The sequence below is a fragment of the Prionailurus bengalensis genome, chromosome A1 (genome assembly GCF_016509475.1).
Source record: "Prionailurus bengalensis isolate Pbe53 chromosome A1, Fcat_Pben_1.1_paternal_pri, whole genome shotgun sequence".
NCBI lineage: Eukaryota > Metazoa > Chordata > Mammalia > Carnivora > Felidae > Prionailurus > Prionailurus bengalensis.
This window is the reverse complement of record NC_057343.1, coordinates 44,955,930-44,975,951: the sequence shown is the minus strand read 5'-3', so window position 1 is coordinate 44,975,951 and position 20,022 is coordinate 44,955,930. Positions and strand designations below refer to the sequence as shown.

The following is a 20,022-nucleotide window of genomic DNA, read 5'->3' as shown; positions in this document are numbered from 1 at the left end:
GAAAATTTGGTGATGGAAAATGATGATAATAGGTCTGAATTCCGTCTCTGCCACATATTGACTCATGTTCATATAACTATGAGAATGTCACTTAATGTCTCTGATATTCAATTCCTTTATATATAGAATAAAATTGTGCTATCACACAAAAATTTTGAGAGGATCAAATTAGATAAATAGTATCTAGAAGATGTTTAAAACTTTGCAATTAATTCTCTGGTTCCCTATTTTGACAATCTATCCATCTGCCTATCTTCTATATAATTTATTTATCTAGCCTAAGGTGTAATAATATGATCATTTTCTGATGAAAATACATCCTTGAAGTATATTTTAAGGCTCAATGCATGAGATATCAAACCTCTATAGATGGATAAGACATATACTGACGGGGTACATACTTATGAAACAACAGCCTTTGGCAGTTGGGATTGTGAAATCTTTAATAATTGGAGCTAAGGAGAATCCATACACCAAGTGAACCAACCACCTCCTTTGATTGATGAGTTATGTAAGACACAGGTGAATTGATAAGAACAAGTTTATTCAGTTCGTAAGAAGAAGAGTAATTTTCTCTGATTTGGAGTCTTGTGCTTTAAACTAATTTGTAATGTTGCAAAATTATCTATGTGCAGCAATGTTAACATGGGGTTTCTGTCTTCTCAGGCTATCCAAAATAAGCTTGAAGGTAGCTCTTACCTCCGCAATGTTAGATAAAATTGTGTTGTGTATACATTTCTTTTCTGGTGGCTGTGGGGGGGCTATAACATTCACCTGATCCTTCTTTTGGATCCATACAACCCTCAACACTTTCACTAATACATATATTGCTAAGAATGTAATACAGGGAATTAGGGCACTGGGAAAGAATGACAGGCCAAATATAACATGCTAATACGTGAAGTGAGAGTTATGGTCATATATTAAGATTGGAAAGTTAAAAAAAAAAACACTGTGTCAAAATTGGGATAACAAATCAAACTTAATACAGTAATAATTGTTTTTCATCTGGCTGCTGAAATGAATAAAGTAATAAAAACAGAGAAAAAGAATTTATGGAAATCCTGCCTAAGCAAATTATACAAGATTATCCTAATACCAGGATTTTAAAAGGGAGACAAATGCATTTAGGTAACTAAACAAAGAATAAACTGTGAAGCCAAGCACTGGATTTGTCTGCATCTTCCATCCTAGGTTCTGACGCAAGATATTCTTTGAAGCCTGGGGATCTTCTCTCAGGATAGAAATGGCCAATGGTCACTATTAGCCAAAAATATCATACTCATCTGTCATCAAAAATGGGAGATGCTTTTACCTATACATCTATCTATACTATTCCATCAGAATAGACATGTACATCCTATTAGCTTATTTGTTCCTAAGGCTACACATTAAAACTATAGTTTTAATTATTATTGGTGCAGCTGATTCATCTTAATACATTAAACTATTTATTAACATTAGTAATTAAGATATATATTTTTGATGTAACTCGCTAGTAAAAGACTTTTAAGTATACTCTTATTACAGTGTCTAATAGGTATAAATATAGCATATACCTATTCTCTATTCCTCGTTTCTCAAACTAGGGCCATTCTAAACTAACTTTATATATAATTTCAAGATAGATGTGCAAGAAGAAAGAGTAAAACACATTTTCTTTTCATAAAATGTTTCTGGATACAGGAGGAGCTATCACTTCTTAACTAACAGAATTACATGTCATGATAAGCACTTTCCATATATTTCTAACCTTCAATACACAACTGCAAGGTAGATGTTATTAATTATATTGTACAGAGGGAAAACAGGTTGAAAGAGGTCAAGTGACCTTGTCAAAGGCCATAGAGCTAGTGAGAAATCCAGACTTCTTACAAACCTGAGCTGTGATGTAGTTCTACTGAGTGTACGTTGCTTCTTTGTTTGCTTTCAAAAATGGAAGACCATAAAAAATCGCCTGAATACAGCAGTTTTGAATATTCCTACAAAAAGACTGGTGAAGGAAGAAGAGCAGGGGAATAGGAAATAACATGCTTTTATTTCTTTCTTTAGTTACCAAAAATAATACACTTCATCTCATTTAATTTCTTCATTATCCCATGTAGTAAATATTATTATTACCATTTGACAAATGAAGAAATTGAGAATGGGAATGATAGCTGTCTTCCTATGGAGTTGTAGAGGTCAGATTGTGCTCTGGATGTATCTGATTATTCCACTGAGGAGAAATGAGTGTAGTATTTTTCTGTTGGCTTCATATTTAACTCAATCTCCGACAGAGGTTAAAAAAAAAGAGTTTAATCAAATCTAGGATTTTCTAGCCTTTTACATGATCTTTCAAAGAAACTAAGCATCTTAGGGTCTTTAAGAAAAGCCATTATGATGATCAGGAAACATTTTTTCTTGATCCTGGAGCCATTAAATGTATGTTCACACCTATTATGTATTGCTTATACACCAACACTCTCCTCTCTTCCCTCCTCCCTCTCTCTCAATATATATGTTTATTATATATATATATGTATATATATATATGTTTATTATATACATAATTTACATATCTATTAAAGATTAAATATATGTGCTTATTATATACATAACCCTTTATTTAATCTTTAATAGTTATATAAAATGCAATATTACATTTTAAAGTACTAGCAATATTTAAAAGAAGGAAAATCTCCATTTTTCTTGTGAGGTAAGAATTTATTTTCAAAGGGAAAGAGTACATGGGCTAATTTTTTAAGGAGACCTGAGAGAAGAATTTGTACGATAATTCCTGTGATGTAAATGACAGGTTTCAGGTAAGTGAGAGAACGATGCTCGGAAGACCTGCTGGGAGCTACATATAATATTGTGAAGCAAAACACAACAAGTACTGACCAAGGCAAGAGTAGAAAACCAAGATTTAGAGATGTCTAAAACAAAAAGAAATAAATATAGAAAAAAATATATGCTTCTGGGATAAAGCTAAACTAAATAACTGGGAGTATTTTTACAGCCTTGACTTTCTAGTTTCTATTTAGTAAGTGCATGGAAAAATTTCTAGAGCTTAAACAAAAAGTAAAAATAAAGACATTGAGAGAGACTTCATCAACAAAGAAAACATGTTAAAAGATTGACTGCTGTCAAAGAATAAATCTAGATTATTACTACACTAATAGTCTTCTCTTATGCTTGTGAGCCAATTGACCAACCTGCCTTAGGTGGATTTCAATTTAATTATTTATCACAATCTGCATTCTCATAGATATTTTTCCATCATGTGTATCTGTGTTTAGTTATTTCTTAAGTTCACAAGAGAAAATCTGTTCTGATAGTCTCTTTTATTTATAAATTAATGTATGTTATTATAAAGTATAAATTATGTTAATTTGGTGTACAAATATATAATAAAGATATAAATTTTGGTAGACAAATTTTGGTATGGATTTTAGTTAAGCACAGTGGTAGACACCATGAGCTTCAGAAGAGAATAAAAGAAGAGACATAAAAAGACTCAGAAGTGAAATGTCTATTTTATCTTGTATTGAAATATAATAGTTATTGCTGAAATAAATTCAGTTGGCTTTGCTATAGAAAGGAACTGAGGAAAAGGCAAAATGAAAGAAATACATAATTGAGTTATAGTCTAATAGTGAGTGACTTCTATTATCTTTTAACATTATATTTTAAAAAAGGGAGAAGTAGAATTTTCCATAAGAGTTTCTATATTTTTCTGGACTGCCCAGAGGTTTAAAAATTTCAACAGAATTGGAAAAAGTATGGAAATTTCATTTTAGAGAGTGAATGTGTATGTGTGTGTTGTGCGTGTATGCATTGATTTACTTTTTTTTCTATATTTTCTTTTATAAAGATGCAACAAAAGAATATGTTCCTATGCAATAACATGTTTTAACACTATGAAACTATTGTTTCCACTCGTTTTAACTGATTTCATAAGGTATAAACTTGTAATACGTACATAAATATTTATTTCTTATATACCTGTTTTAAAAGTACAAAAACTATCCAATTTTTGGTGTGTTCCTTTCTAATGATTGGTTTGGAAATTTAAATCATGTTATTCCAAAAATGAAAGGATTGCAATTCTATATATAGTCAAGTCAAAATATCTTCCAAAAAACTCAGTTTTATCACAGTCAGAGATTATTTAGAAGGTTAGACATATACAAATAAACTATGTTTCCTATTTGGAATTGGTATTGTTTCTCTTTTGAGATGACAAGGATAAAGATTTCTTATAACTTACTAACCAGACACCTACTGACTTTTAAAAGAAATATGTAGCTGTGTGTGTGTGTGTGTGTGTGTGTGTGTGTGTGTGTGTTTATGTACATAAACACTTTCGGTAGCAAAATGTGAAAGAAAAAAAAACATATGAAATGGAATAACAAATGATTGCCTAAGATTAGAAGAAAATGGCTTATTTTAATAATAAAAAATAACAAAATAACAAGGAAACCAAAAGTGTATCTTAAGGAAACAGATACTACTTCTATTTTATAAGAATACATATTTCTATGCAAAGCTGTAATTAATTTATTCCAAAAGATTCTTTATGTAATAATAGCAATATGAGAAGGGAGAGGTCATCAACATTTTTTACTCCATTGGAAATGTGACAGTTGATCAGATACCAGTGATATAGATTCTGCTGTCTATAAAAATTATAGCCACCACTAAAAATCCTAATGAAAAGCAAGCAGAGTGACAAAGAACAAATCAATATAACAAGAGCATTCATAAATCACAATGTAAGATATACCGAGTAGATTATACTCCTGAGTAATTTATATGTTTTGTTTGGTTTTACTTCTCCAAAGGAAGCATTGATAAACCACCTGATAATTCCAACAATTCTCCAAGTTTGTCAGCATAAATGTTCAGTATTTAGTGTATTATATATCTTACTTTTACAAAGGAAAAGAAAAGAAAAAAACTTTTAACTCTTACAAAGGAGTAAGGCAAAAGGAATTAATCAAACACATTAACAATGCATTTCCGGTCTTTGTTACTCTTCAATTTGTTTTTGTTCTATTTTGTTTGGGTTTTTTTTTTTTTTCTCTCTCTCTCTCTGATCTGCTTGCTGTCTGATTAATTAATGATTATACCAGACATCATCAAAGAAATAGTCTTCTCCACAAAACTAGACTGTAATAGTTTTTAAAAGTGTAGAATAATGTTATTCTCTGAAAGAAACTGTTAAAAAAACAGTGTTTTTAAAACAGAAATGCTCAGACAATATATGCCTCTAAAATCTTACCGGAAATACCATTTAGTTTCATGATCATCTATCACATGATGGCATTCACGGTTCAAGTTATAATATTAAGAAAATACAATAATTTTTTATTTCATCACTTTTTGTAAGTGAGTTATAATGTAAAAACAACAACAACAAAAGATATGCACAAGCACAGACTCAAACTTACACACATTACTCTTTTTGGTCACAAGGGTAGAGAAATTGGAACCTAATCTGAAAGACTATTTTTTTGTTACAGTGCTGAAAGCCTCTGTGCTTTTGTCAAGGGCTGATCTCAATGCTTGTGGTTTGTATCCCATCTTTATTGCCATTGAAATTTCACTACTTCAGTGACCCCTTTTATATTTTATATTATTAATTTGTTCCGTATCGGATCATTGGTATTAACTCATGTAGATTTGTTGTTTCGCATATATTAAACAAAACTCCTCATATTCCTACCTACGGTTTCAATTCTGTTTCCTTTTCAAGCAAAATATGTAATTATTATTTATAGTTGTAATAAATCTAATTATTAATAATCATCATTCTCTCTTCAATCCACTGTAATCAATCCTTTGAACAATTTAAAATCACCGCGAACCTCCATGCTGTAATATTCTGCCTATTTCATTTGTTTCTATCTTACACTTGGCTTCCCAGCGACGTTTGACAGAATTGATCTGGCCACTCTTACCCAATTGTTATTCCTAATTTTTTTGTACTCTGTGATGTTGCAATGCCCCAGGACACCATGTGCTCTGCATAAAGAATAATATTTACTTCTGTACTTTTAAATACTTTATAGGAGTCATTTGTAAGTTCCAAATTTATATATTTAGCTCTAAACTTTTCCTGAGAGATAGATTCAAATACCTGGTTAACTACTTGATATCTCTAATTAGATATCCAAGAGCCATCCAAAACTTCACATACTGGAAGAATTGAAGATCCCAAGACTTTCCCCCTGCTCCCGTACTCTCAGTAAATAGCACTACCAACCATCTAGTTGCTTAGGCTTAAATTCTAGCATCACTTTTAATTCTTAACTTTGCATTGAATTTAACATTCAGTTCTTTAGGAAGTCCTTTTTTTTTTTTTAATTTTTTTTTTTCAACGTTTATTTATTTTTGGGACAGAGAGAGACAGAGCATGAACGGGGGAGGGGCAGAGAGAGAGGGAGACACAGAATCGGAAACAGGCTCCAGGCTCTGAGCCATCAGCCCAGAGCCCCGACGCGGGGCTCGAACTCACGGACCGCGAGATCGTGACCTTGCTGAAGTCAGACGCTTAACCGACTGCGCCACCCAGGCGCCCCTAGGAAGTTCTTTTTGACTGTATTCTAAGCTATATCCTTAGTCTGTTCTTTTTTTTTTTTTTTTTTTTTTTTTGGCCTCGCTACAGCCCCATCCTAAAATAAGCCACCACCGTCCTTCTCCTGCACAATTGGAATAGTATCCTACCTGTTACTCGAACTTTTATGCTTAACTATGGCAGTAATTTCCAACAACAGAACTCTTGAAGTGTGAATACATTAATCTCAAATTTAAGATTTATACTCTTAGGACAAAATTCTAATATCCTTGCCCTGCAAAGTCTACATCGTCTATTTCATGATTACAAACTCCCTGACCCAATCTCTCCCCGGCACTTAGTATACTCTAGGTACACTGATATTCCTTCTGTTTCTGGCACAGGTCAAGTTTATTTCTTCTATAGCATATCTGTGCCAGCTGATGCTGGGGGCTAGAAGCAGTGGCTTGCCAGTGGAAGAGGATGGTGATGATAGGAATATCTTCTCAGGTGCAAGCAATGAAAGGGGAGGCATAGTTTGTAGATTATTAAAGACAATAATAAAATGGCCAAAAGTCAGCTCACTTTTGTTATTACTAGACCTTGACAATTCTTTAAAATGCCATTAATAACATACTCCTACCTGCTGGGATGAACTGCCCACCACACCCCTTTTCTGAACATCTACTGCCTAGAAGATGTTTACATTCATCATAGCATGGCTGACTCTTTCTAATTAATCACATGCCATATCAAATGTGTCCTGTTCTTAGCACTTTCACCTACTATTTTCTTGAGTTTTAATCTGTTTTTATCTCTTTCCTTATAAATATATTTTTCAGAAAACCAGACTTGAAGCTCTTGTTCACAAAATTCCTGGCATAATGAGTACTCAAAAAGTATTCATCAAGTCAACAAATGAAAACATTTTCTAGGTCTTAGGAATTGTAGTTTCATTTAACCGTATGTTGATATATGACTTATCTGAAATGAGAGAGAAATCTACAATAGTGTGTTATGATGGAGCTAACAGTGGCTACTAAGGATGAAGTCAAAGAGCACATTGATTCAGACTTTACTGAAAATCCTTTATTGAATGGACAATAGGAAAGAAAATTAAATAGGATATGCTCCCTCATCTCTTTGCTTTATTAGATATATCCATAGAACATAAATTCATTAGAATTCCTCTGATTTAATGATACATTTAAAAATAAGTTGGCTATAAGAAAAAAATGTCCCATTTTCATTGCTAGCATAATATATCAGAAAACAAAGTCCATTCCATGGGGAAAAAAAAACCCTTGAACTTCAGTTAGTTCATAAGCATTTTTGTACATATTAAATAATATACATAACATTTACCAAGAGGCCACACAGTGTGAGAACAATTATTTTCCTCAATTAAACATTAAAGAAGAATTTCATTTTTTATTCATGCCTATTTTATATAACAATGATAAAATTAAAGGACATAATAATTTGTAAGAGGACTAACAAAAATTGTGGAATGTTTGGAATGAAGCAAAAGCCATTTAAATCATTAAAATATTTCTAGCTATTTTAATTTAGGATTTAGGGAACTCAGTTAACTCATGAAGCTACTTTAATATTTTAGTAACTGAAGTTTATAGAAATAAAATCTGAAGATTAAAATATGATCCTTAAACTAAAGAATACTCTTAATTTGGGGGCAAATATCATAGGTAAAGCTGTAGTAGAGGAAATTACCTTGATCCAATTATAAGATTATTTTATTTTGATCAGTAATTTATATGGGATATAGATAAAATACATATATTCCTGCATCCCCTGTCCACACTGCTATTTTTATAAAATATTTTTGCTTGTTACTCTTTGAGGAAAAGCAAGGCAGCCTGTGTGGCTGAAACAGAGTCATCCAGGGCGTGAGTTGTTGGAGGAATTTAGAGAAGGTGAAGATCAAAATCATTGAATGACTTGTAAGCAATTGCAAGGACTTTGGTACTTCCTTCGAGTGTGATGGAAGCCATTGCAGAGTTTTAAGCAGAAAAGAACTTTATCTCATGTACACAGTTGAATGGACTATCTAGTTGCTGTGTAGAGAGTATACTACAGGGAAACAAGAGTAGAAAATGGAAACCAGTTAGGAGGTGATAGCAATAGCAGAGGTGAGATATTTGAGAAGTCACATAAGAGTAATAAGGTAGTAACAATGAAGATAGTGAGAAGTGTTCTCATTCTAGTTATATTTGTAAGTACAGCTGTTTATATGGGAGAATAAGAGATAAGAGAGGAATCGGAAATGATCCCAGGTTTTTTGGCTTGAGCCCCAATGAGGAAGGTATTATGGAATACTGACTTTAAGATTTCTATTAAGCCTTTACGTGGAAATGTTGAATAGGCAGTTGAATGCATCATTTAGGTGTTGTGGAGGTACACTAGGAGATATAAATTAGGAAACTGTTGGCATATAGATATAATTTAAAGCCATGATATGAGATAGTATTACCTAAGAAGTCAGAATAGATAAATAAGTACAGAGAACTCAGAATCACGTTCTGGGCATCGAAACATTACAAAATTAGAGATAGAAAGAACCTGGTAACTGAAATCAAGACACTAGTCAAATAGTATATAAACCAAGGGAGCTTGCTGGCAGAAATTTCATAAAATAAACCATCAGAGAGGACTGAGTGATAACCTGTACCAAATGCTGCTGAGAGATCAAATAGAATGATGTACGTTAATTGATTTTTAAGGATATGAAAGTCATTGGTAACTTTGACAAGATTAATTTCTGTGGAATAGAGCTAACCAAATGTGGGAAAACTAGCATTTAAAATAGTAAATACATAGGATGTTCAAAACTGCAAAATTGAACAAAAAAAATAGTCTGTAAGTGGATGGGTTTATCAGCCAGGATGCAATGAAGAGAAACAAAAACAAAGTGAAATTTTAACATGGAAAATTTATTTAAAAAATCACTAAGTATACCAAGGATTTGGAGTAAGGAGGCTTTAGAAACTAAAAAGCTAAAGGAACTCTAAAGAATATAGAAATAGCAGATTTCTGAGGTATACTTCAGAGACATTGCTGTTTTAGGTCTAGACCACTACAATAAAGTGAGTATCAGTAGAGTCCAATGAATTTTTTGGTTTCCCAGTGTATATAAAAGTTATGTTTACATTTATAAAAGTATAGCCCATTAAGTGTGCAATAGAATTATGTCTAAGAAAAACAATGTACATACTTATTTTAGAAAAAAACTTTACTACTAAAAAAATGATAACCTTCATTTGAGCTTTCAGTGAGTCATGTTCTTTTTGATGGTAGAGAGTCTTGCCTCCATGTTGATAGCTGCTGACTGATCAGGGTGGTAGTTGCTGAAGGCTGGGGTGACGGGCAATTTCTTGAAACAAGACAACAATGAAGTTTACTGTGTTGATTGACTTTCCCTTTCACAAATGATTTCTCTGCAGCAAGCAATGATGCCTGATAGCATTTTACTCACAGAGATTTCTTTCAAAACTGGAGTCAATCCTCTGAAACCCTGCCACTGCTTTATCCACAAAGTTAATGTAATATTCCAAATTCTTTATTTTAACAGTCTCCACAGCATCTTCACCAGGAGTAGATTCCATCTCAAGAAACCACTTTGTTCATCCATAAGAATAACCAGTCATCCATTCAAGTTTTATTGTGACCTTTCAGAAATTCAGTCACATCTTCAGGCTCTACTTCTAGTTCTAGTTCTAGTTCTATTGCTATTTCCACCACATCTTTAGTTACTTCCTCCAGTGAAGTCTTAAACCTTTAATTTGTAATAAACACAATATCTCCAAAGCACAGTAAATCAAAGTCCTATAAAACAAGGTATTCTTGTATAAGGAGCAGGTACTTACTGCCTTGGGGCTGAGACAGAGCACCCACGGAAGCACCCCACCTGAGATTCAGACCTCCTTGAAGACAGTGCAGCCATGGCTAACTAAATGGCAGACAAGTCATTGTGCTGTAGCAGTGGTAGAATTTTCTAGAAATCTGTCTTTTAGAACTTACTAGAAATCTTCCCTCTAGGTATCCCAAAAGAGACACCCTGCTACAAAATCACCTGGGGAGACTTCTGGGATAATTTTCTAGGTTCTCCTGGCCATCAGGCTCTGCCGGAGGCAAGCACTAGAGAAACTGCATTCATTGCAGAAATCTGGTGAATAGGCATACTCAAACCAGGAAGCAAAATCTTTCTCCCTAGTGTCTCTCCAGTGTCCTCTACTGACAATGCTTACCATAGTGCTAGCTGGCAAAGAAAAAAAAAAAAACAAACCTTAACGGGCCATTTCATCATCCATTTTCACAAAACAGTTGAAAAAGATCATTTTGGAGCTAAGGGTCAATAAATTGATAAAGAAAACAAACAAAATATATTGATAAACACCAAACTGAAGGAGAGGAATCAGGCATGTTTACATACTCACAGGTGTGATTCTGAAGACAGGAAATTTGATGATGTAAGACAGAGGGAAGAACTGTTGTAATATTTTATCTAAATGTGCTAGGGTAGGTAGGATTTCATGCATAAGTGGGTAGATTGACTTTAGAAAAGAGGATTGGAAATTATCTATGTGAACAGGAGAAAAGCAAAAACATGTGCATGCAAGTTTTGGTAGTTGAATAGATGCAGTGGTATAAATGAGTGTTTATTTGATATTTTTGAGTTCAACATTAATTCAGTGTTTGTTCATGGAAAGTTTAATTTCACTGGACCTCAGTTTTCACTTCAGGACAAGAAGATAGAAATATTTTTTTCTGTCAGTAACATGTGTGAATGAAATTAAATTTTTTCCCCTAAGAATTGATGCCTACTCAATAAATACTTGACAGTTTTATGGAGAATTAAGATATGTATGTCTTTCCATCTGAAAAAAAAATAATTTTTACAATGCTTGAAACCTCTCATGAGCCTTTCAGTCATTCAATATGTATTAAAATAAAACAGACAAACAAACAAACAAACAAACAAAAAAGCTTAAAGAACTTTTTGCTCATCAAATAAATGGCCTTTAGTGAAATATAGATTCCTTCCCCTGGAGTCATTTTTTCCTGAGAGTCATCATTCACAGCTTTTAAATGACAAAAATCCTATGACTTAAAAAAATAGATAAACTGTTTAAAATTACTTTGCAAGCTTGTATAATTTAAATCATTCCTAAGAGGAAAGGAAGCAAACTATATACTGTGTGAATGAATCACAAGTGAATTGAATTTTATCACACAAGTATTGAAATGACTATGACTGTAATTTTAATTTCCAAGAGTATCAAATAAATAAAATAGTTTATTATTATAATGACTCTGAAAATGGAAAAAATACCCCCAAGAGAAGAGCAATTTAACATTAATGACTATCCAGAGAATCAGGCAAAAGCACTCTTCTCCATTCTAATTAGATGGCAAATACTTATAGGTCACCCAGAATATAAGTTTTTACTTTAATAATATTCAAAAAGTAACAGTGCACTGCTAATGTTAAAAAATGGTAAATATTTATATATTATTTTGCATAACTATTCGGAATTTTTTGGCGTGATGTTATTTTTTTCAAAATATAAAGATAAATTATCTTAGAATAATCTTATTGGTGCTGAGTACCATGCAATTTCATATTCCAACCATTAAGTAAATGGTGCACATGTTAATTTAATATTTCCCACAAATACATCAAATTTTCCAATTCAAGACTCCTGATAAATTAGAGACAAGTTTATTTACTTTCCATATATTCACTTTTAAGTTAATGAAAACTATTAAGAGTTTGCTATTATCAGTAATTTTTGCTAGTCTTCTATAGTTTAACCCCATCAAGTAGAACTCATTAAGTGAGTATATTACTTTTCTCTTTTTTTTTCTTTTTAATCTGAACAATAATTGGTGAAACTGTGTGATTTTTTTTAAATTGTGTTAATTTGTAGTTTACTCTAATATCTCTTACCCACACTATTGCCTTCCTTATCAAGCCAATTCAGATCAGTTTAGAATTTATATTTCCATAATCACCAGGGAAAATACGTGAATGATCACACAATGCCATACTAAAATGTGTATCTACCTTACTTTCACAGAATTTTTAGGGGGGAGGAAAGACCTTCAAAACCAGCCCCCTAATATTTTGCAAGTAGAAATTCAGGCTGTGAGAATTAAAGCAGACTACTTTAGATATTTTAAATTTAAAAACTCACAGAGGCATGTGCAATGGAACTTAGGAATTCTAATTCTCAAAACAATTTTTTCCACCTATGAGAACAAGCTTTCAAACAAAAAAAAATATTTTAACTTTTATTTAGCATTTAGCAGTTTTTGAGGTATTAACTGTCATCATGACACCTAGAGCAGAAAAGACAACATAGATCCTGAACATTTCAATTTTTCCTGTTATATCTGAAGTAGAAAGTTAGATAATTTTAACTACAAAGTCTAGTTTTATTGTAATTCAAAGGAAACATTTTCCTGAATGAATAACTAATATAGAATTTGATTTCATGTATGGGGCGCTAGGGTTGCTCAGTCGGAACACCGTGTGACTCTTGATCCAGGGTTGGGGGATCTAACCTAACCATGTCAGGTTTAGAGATTACTTTTAAAAAATCTTTACAAAAATAAATAAAAAATTAAAAAATAAAATACTGAGGCATACTTCTGAGCACTTGTTTTTTCACCAAAGAAATTTTATCTTTATTTGGCATGGAATAATGATTTAATAAATAGACGTTTAAAGAATCAAAATTCAATTGTTGATTTTAAAGCAAAATATTTATTTTTCTTTTGAAGAACATTTGAAAAATAAATATCGTGTTAACTGAAAAATAGCTTTTAAAAATAAGTATTATATAAATCATGTTCTGTTATTAATCTCTTTCCTGATGTAGTTTGCATATTATGTTTCTCATTTTCCTGGTGTGAAAAAAAGATCTCATGAACCATGAGATCATGTCCTGAGGAGAGATCAAGAGTCAGATGCTCAACCGACTGAGCCACCCAGGTATCCCTGGGTGGTTATTATTTTTTAAAGTTTTGGAATTCTTAATGGCAAAGGTTAATGAACAATAGATTTTCATTTAAAGTAAATTATCCCAAGTTATAAACACAAATTATAAAATGTGTTTATAATTTTAAAAATTGGCACATTTTTATGAGTGTCTCTGCCACAAAGTAGCTTGCAAAATTTGCTTTGCTGAGCTGGAAAAGCAGCATATTCAGTGAATTCAATAAGCTGACCTATAAAGACCTGGAAATAGAGTCATAAATAATAATGAGTGTGTTATTCTCAATTCAGTCAGCTATGGGGGTTTTCCAAACCATTAAACAACTTCCCAATTTGCTACAAATCAGCATAAGTGCTCTACTCTTTTCAAAAAGAAGCTAGAATAAAAGATGGCAAGTATATGGTAAGAATTTAGGGAGTGATGAATATTTAATCGAAAGGAACACGTGAAATCTAGTTTCAGTGAGTAGTCACTCATAATATTCAGCTATTATAAAAATAAAAAATGAGATTTTATCCTGACCATTAGATTTGACCTCATCCTAATATTTGTGCTAATGCTCATTATTTTCTGTGTATGCTAAAATATATGTAGAATTGGGCACATACATAAGTTATGCCTGAAATATAAAGATCTAGTTGAATGGTAAATACACATTTCATCTGATTGGTCAAATTTTTTTTAAGTTTAAATACTTATTTTGAGAGAGAGAGAGAGACTGGGGGAGACAGAATCCCAGACTCTGCGTTGTAAGCACAGAGCTTGATGCGGGGTTCAAGTCCACAAAATGTGAGAGCATGGCCTGATCTCAGATCAAGAGTCAGATGCTTAACCAACTGGGCCACCCAGGCACCCCGTGATTGATCAATTTTTTTAGGAGACAGGAATGGCATCTTGTCCTGATGTCATGTCCAGAAACAAGGACTAGATATGTGTTAGATCTTCAAATAAATTCCTTATTAACAGCTATTGTCTTCTTCATGTGTCACCAAATTTTGGAATTTTTTGTTTTTATTTTGATTTTGTGTGTGTGTGTGTGTGTGTGTGTATGTTGTTTGTTTGTTTTGTTTTCTGGTAAATGTGATTCTTTAAAAATGTTCTAAACCTTTTCTTTCCATGTATATTTTCAATAACTTTAGATTAGTCTTTTTTTTTTCTTTTTTGCAGTGGACTCAATCATAATTGTCCAACTCTAGTGACATCTTTCCCCATCTGTATCTGCTCTTCACAATGCCTCCAAGGTGAATTTTTCAAAACACATATTCATTTTATTGATATGTTGATATGTTGATTAACAGTAAATCATATACACATACAACAGGGAAAACAGCAAAGATCTAAACTGCTACCATTAATAAAACACCAGAATCAATCATTCAGTGAAAATCAGTCTAGAAATCTCTTCACTTATTCATTCACTCACTCACTCATTTCATGAAGACTTTCTAAGTGCCGCCTGTATCGAGTGGTGCTCAGACTGCTCTTTAATGCAGCCACATTTTAACAAGAAGCGGAGGACAGAATGAAGGGCTGGCAACAACCAGCAAATGAACTATGCCTTCCTTAAAACTCAGATGGTGAAAATAATTATGAATTACAGTAAACAAGACAAGGTGAGAGAGTGCTTGGGGTTGCCAATTTAGATAGGCCAGAGAAGTCCTTTATGAGAAAGTGACTTTGAGCAGAGACAAAAAAATAAATGAGGGAAAAACCAAATAGATATCAGACAAAAGAGTGTTCCAGGAAGAAGGAACAGCAATGAGGCCAAGGTAAATAGAATTCTTTGGACAAGGTAGCAGGTGTGTGGAAGATGAGGTCAGAAGTGTTCAGGAAATAGGTAATACAGGGCTTAGATGGTCATAAGGAGTTTAGCTTTTATGTCAATTACTATGGAAAGTCACTGAGGGATTTTGAACAGAGAAGACACATGCTCTGTTGTTTCTTCTTATTTTTTATTATGGAAAAATTCAAATGTATTCAGAGGTAGAGAGTAACTCTATCTTAAAAGGATCATTCTAGCTAGTGTATGAAAAATAAACTATATGATGGTGCAATAGCTCAGATCCCAGCAGGAGATAAAATTTACCAAAAATGGTTCATATGAAGAGATGTTAATGAAGGCACTACTTACAGAGATGTGGCCAGTGTTCAGAAAATGCACAAAGTAGGTTGAGGACTCAGGGCCCCTGAACCAAGGTGATAATGGAGAAAACCATATTACATACTTCAGAAAGATCAGAACTATAACAGAGTGGCTGCCCTACTTGAGCTGTAGTCATAAGAGGACATCACTACAGCCACGTTTTGCAGGGAATAGGGAAGAAAATACTCATTTTTATTTCCACCATCTAACTTTCTGCTTGTAATCCCATTGGCTGGACTTGGCCAAAAGCAAGTCAGCAACGGAGCCATGTGATGTAGTTCCAGAATGTTTAGCCTCTCAAGGAACTAAACTGGACAGAGAACAGTGCAAATTGAATGACAGGGAAACAAATGAAAATAATCAGCACTAAAAGGACAGACTGGAAGCAGATACACTAGTTAGGAGGTTTTATAATAGTCCAGGGAGGATGTTAGCTTGTCCCAAAGTTGTAAATATATTATAGAATATCTTGAAGGTTAAACTAAAAGTATGTCCAGTGGATTTGATGTGTTAAGTGAGAGAAAAAAAGGATTCATAAGGACATTCGATTATATGATTACATAAGCATAATCTGATTATACTATTACATGGCTTTATATATAAGGATGGAAGTTTGGGTGGATGGATGGATGGATGGAGATTAAAATATATAAAGATATAAGAGAAAGAAAGATTTTACTAAGAATAGAGTCTCAGGACGCCTGGGTGGTTCAGTTGTTTAAGTGTGTGACTTCGGCTCAGGCCATGATCTCATGGTTCATGAGTTCAAGCCCCACATCGGGCTCTGTGCTGACAGCTCAGATCCTGGAGCCTGCTTCAGATTCTGTCTCCCTCTCTTTTTCTGCCCCTCCCCCACTCACGTGTGTGCGCTCACTCTCTCTCTCAAAAATAAATAAAAACATTTAAAAAAAATAAAAAGAATCTCAATGAATAGCATATTTTGAATAAATATCATTAGTCTGGATTCTGCTTGACTTCCTTTTATTCCTCTGAACCTCTGACCTTTTTCTTGAAATATTCTTTATTCTTTTCTGTGCCTGGCAAACAGGTACTTGTCTTTATTGATTCAATTTAAAGAAGACACTCTGTTGTAAGTATTTATCTACCACATAATACTTGGTTAAGCATGCCTTCCTATTTCCTAGAGTACTTTGTCCATATTTCTTGTACCATTTGACCACCTTCACCCATTTCACCCACCACCTGTCCCCTGCCTCTAGCAACTACTAATCCGTTCTCTGCAACTATGAGTTTGGGGTGTGTGTGTGTGTGTGTGTGTGTATTAGAAGATCCCACATATAAGTAAAATAATATAGTATTTGTCTTTGTCTTTGTGACTCATTTCATTTACCATAATGCCCTCCGTAAGGTCCATCCATGTTGTCACAAATGGCAGGATTTCCTTCTTTCATAGAAGGATAAAATAATAATCCTACATATATACATATACATAGAATATACATATATACATATGTACATATGTATGTATACATATAATACATATACATATGTATACATGTATACATATATACATATGTACATATATACATATATACATAGAATAATAATCCTACATATATACATATCACATTTTCTTTATCCATCCATCCATCCCTCAACGGACACTTAGGTTGTTCCCATGTCTCAGCTATTGTAAATAATGCTAATGCTGTGAGACCATGAGAGTGCACATATACATTCAAGTCAGTGTTTTATTTTCTTTAGATAAACACCCAGAAGAATTGTCGGATCAAGTGAATACCACTTTAAAAAATTATCTTCTTGTGCATTAAGTTGATTAATGTAGCTTGTTGAAATGACTTTCAACTGTTATACAAGTCCAGGAGGGTTATTTCTAAGGAAAAGAAGAGTGAATGGTTTAATGATTCCTGTTTTGGAAAAATCAACCATCTGAAAATTAGGATGTTGGATAAAGATATAATAGGCTTCTCAACACAACAAAAATACTTTTATTTAGCTGTAAGTACTAGGAAATAATAAGCATATGTTCCATTATATTATAAATTACATGTGACTCCAATATAATATAAATTATATTGTAAATTATTTAAATTAGGAACTGATACATTACTTTTGCATACTCCAAAGTGCCTAATATGGGGCTTGACACATTCCAATTATTTTAATGTCCTTAATATTTATATTAATAAGGCTATATTTTCCCTTATCCCTGAAGTTTGTTCAGTCAAGGTGTTTGAACAACTCATTTCATACCCAAACTTTAGAAACTCTACAGGCAGAGTGTATGCCCAGCGGAATTAGCTTTACTTGGGAGAATTATTTTAATCCCTTATTGACTTGCAAGATGCATCCACCTTGATGTTTTCACAGGAACATATCTCACTGATGATGATCAAAAGAGGTATGTTGGACTTTGATCAGAGTAAATCTAAAGAAAGCTGGAAATCTGCAAATATGCAGTGATTAAAATTCTTTCTCCATCTTCTCTTTGTGGAATGAGGGAGGTGAAATACTGACTGATACCTTATAATTAGTGTGAGAGAAATCGAAAAGTTTTTAAGATAATTGAGACAATGCTAAAGCAAAACAAAAATTTCATACTGTGCCTACATTATTATAGAAATTTTAAAAAACCTAATTTTCCAGAGTAAACTGAATGCAGTCCTTTCAATTGCCTTCCTGAATATCTGTGTTAACATCTGGGAGTGTTTGCTTCTTACCATCAGCATCAACTTCTCTGAGACAGAATATGGGAGGAGCAGGGGAAGAATTTTCAATCTTTCTTGTAGCACCAGATGTTCTTTATAAGCCTAAGATAGTTACTTACTTTTTGATATCGTGTGTAGGTCACTGGTACATTTATCTCTCTCAAGGGAAAGTATACTTTAGAGTGACCTTTACACTTAGTGCATTGTACTTGTTAACTACAGTTAGTATGGGGACATTGTGTCTTAACTCAGAGAAATTTCTTACAGGAAAAACTTACAGAAATGCAAATAACACTGAATAACACAATACATTTTATTCTTTCAAGAGCATATTACTTATTGCAAGATGTTTTGAAATCAGGTTGTGATTTGAGTACCTCATTTGAGTAGAGTTCATCAATTTCAGGCAAAAACAGCTAGGATTGAAATGTAATCATTCCTATAAGATATTAGTAAAACCATCCAACTAGTAATAATTAAATGTTTTTAACTACTTTTTCCCTAGGAGATTTGTCTTTTTATCTTGGTATCTAGCAGATACATGAGTTCTACAGGAAAAGATGATCCAGAATGTTAGTGTAAATTAGAGCTTGAGATATTGTCCAGGCCAGGAAAGGTCTATAAATAGAGACTAGACATATAGGAGCAGGCTAAACATCTTCAGAAAGGAAGAGGGAGTTTAGGAAAAGGAAGCATCAAGGAAAATAGAAATATCTATTAATTTTATTCTTAGAAAGCATACATTTTATTAATGTATCAAAAATATCAAACACTTGATAATGTTATTATGTATAATATCTATGAAGAAAAATATTGGTTCTTAAGCATCTCTCTGTCATGCAGGCAATGACACAGACATAGCCCAATACCTATTTAACATGTGGACAATTACTACATCACACAGCTCAAAAGTTAAGAATACCTTCATTTAATCCAATGCTATAGATAAAGAAATCTATCTTTCATAAGTCTCGCGGTGTCCTCAAAAAGCACAAATGTGCAATATACATTCTTCCCAATTTGAGTCTGTGCCTGATTCCTCACAGAGATGGCTTGCTAACTGCTATGATCTGTTATTTCCCAATCCGAATTTTGTGTGTGTGTGTGTGTGTGTGTGTGTGTGTGTGTGTGAAAGAGCTAAAAGAAGCAAAAATGCAATAATGGTTTCTCATGAGAAATCTGCATACATTTTAACATGTCCTTTTCCAATTATCTTTTTGCAAAATAAGATGACAACAGAATTTTAGAAAGTTATACTCCTCCAGATTTTACCTTTAAAATTCAAATAAATACAGTTAATATTTAAGAATGAAACAGCTACATACAGAACCATAATAGCAAGATAAAAACAGTGTATTTTTCTGCTGGCAATTACTAAGTACAAGCAATAGAGTACTAAATAATGAAATAAGGAAATTACAGATCAAGTGTAAGTCCTAAGGAAATTCATTTGTATATGAAAAGATAGAGGAAGTTTTTTTCATTGAAAACACAGATAAAACAAGAACACTCAACTGAGACTCAGGTAGTTCCAAGGTGAAAAATCACATTAAAGATTCAATAAAGAAAAAGCTCAAGTGGGGGGTAGCAAATAGAACAGCGTTATCAAAGCAGAAGGTTGGTCTGGAA

General features: G+C 33.0%; 1 protein-coding gene across 1 annotated transcript in view; it reads left to right on the top strand.

Moving 5' to 3' along the window:
* The window catches only part of KLHL1 (kelch like family member 1), a 367,352-nt gene that overhangs the window by 220,274 nt on the left and 127,056 nt on the right, over positions 1–20,022 (top strand). The window lies entirely within an intron of this gene.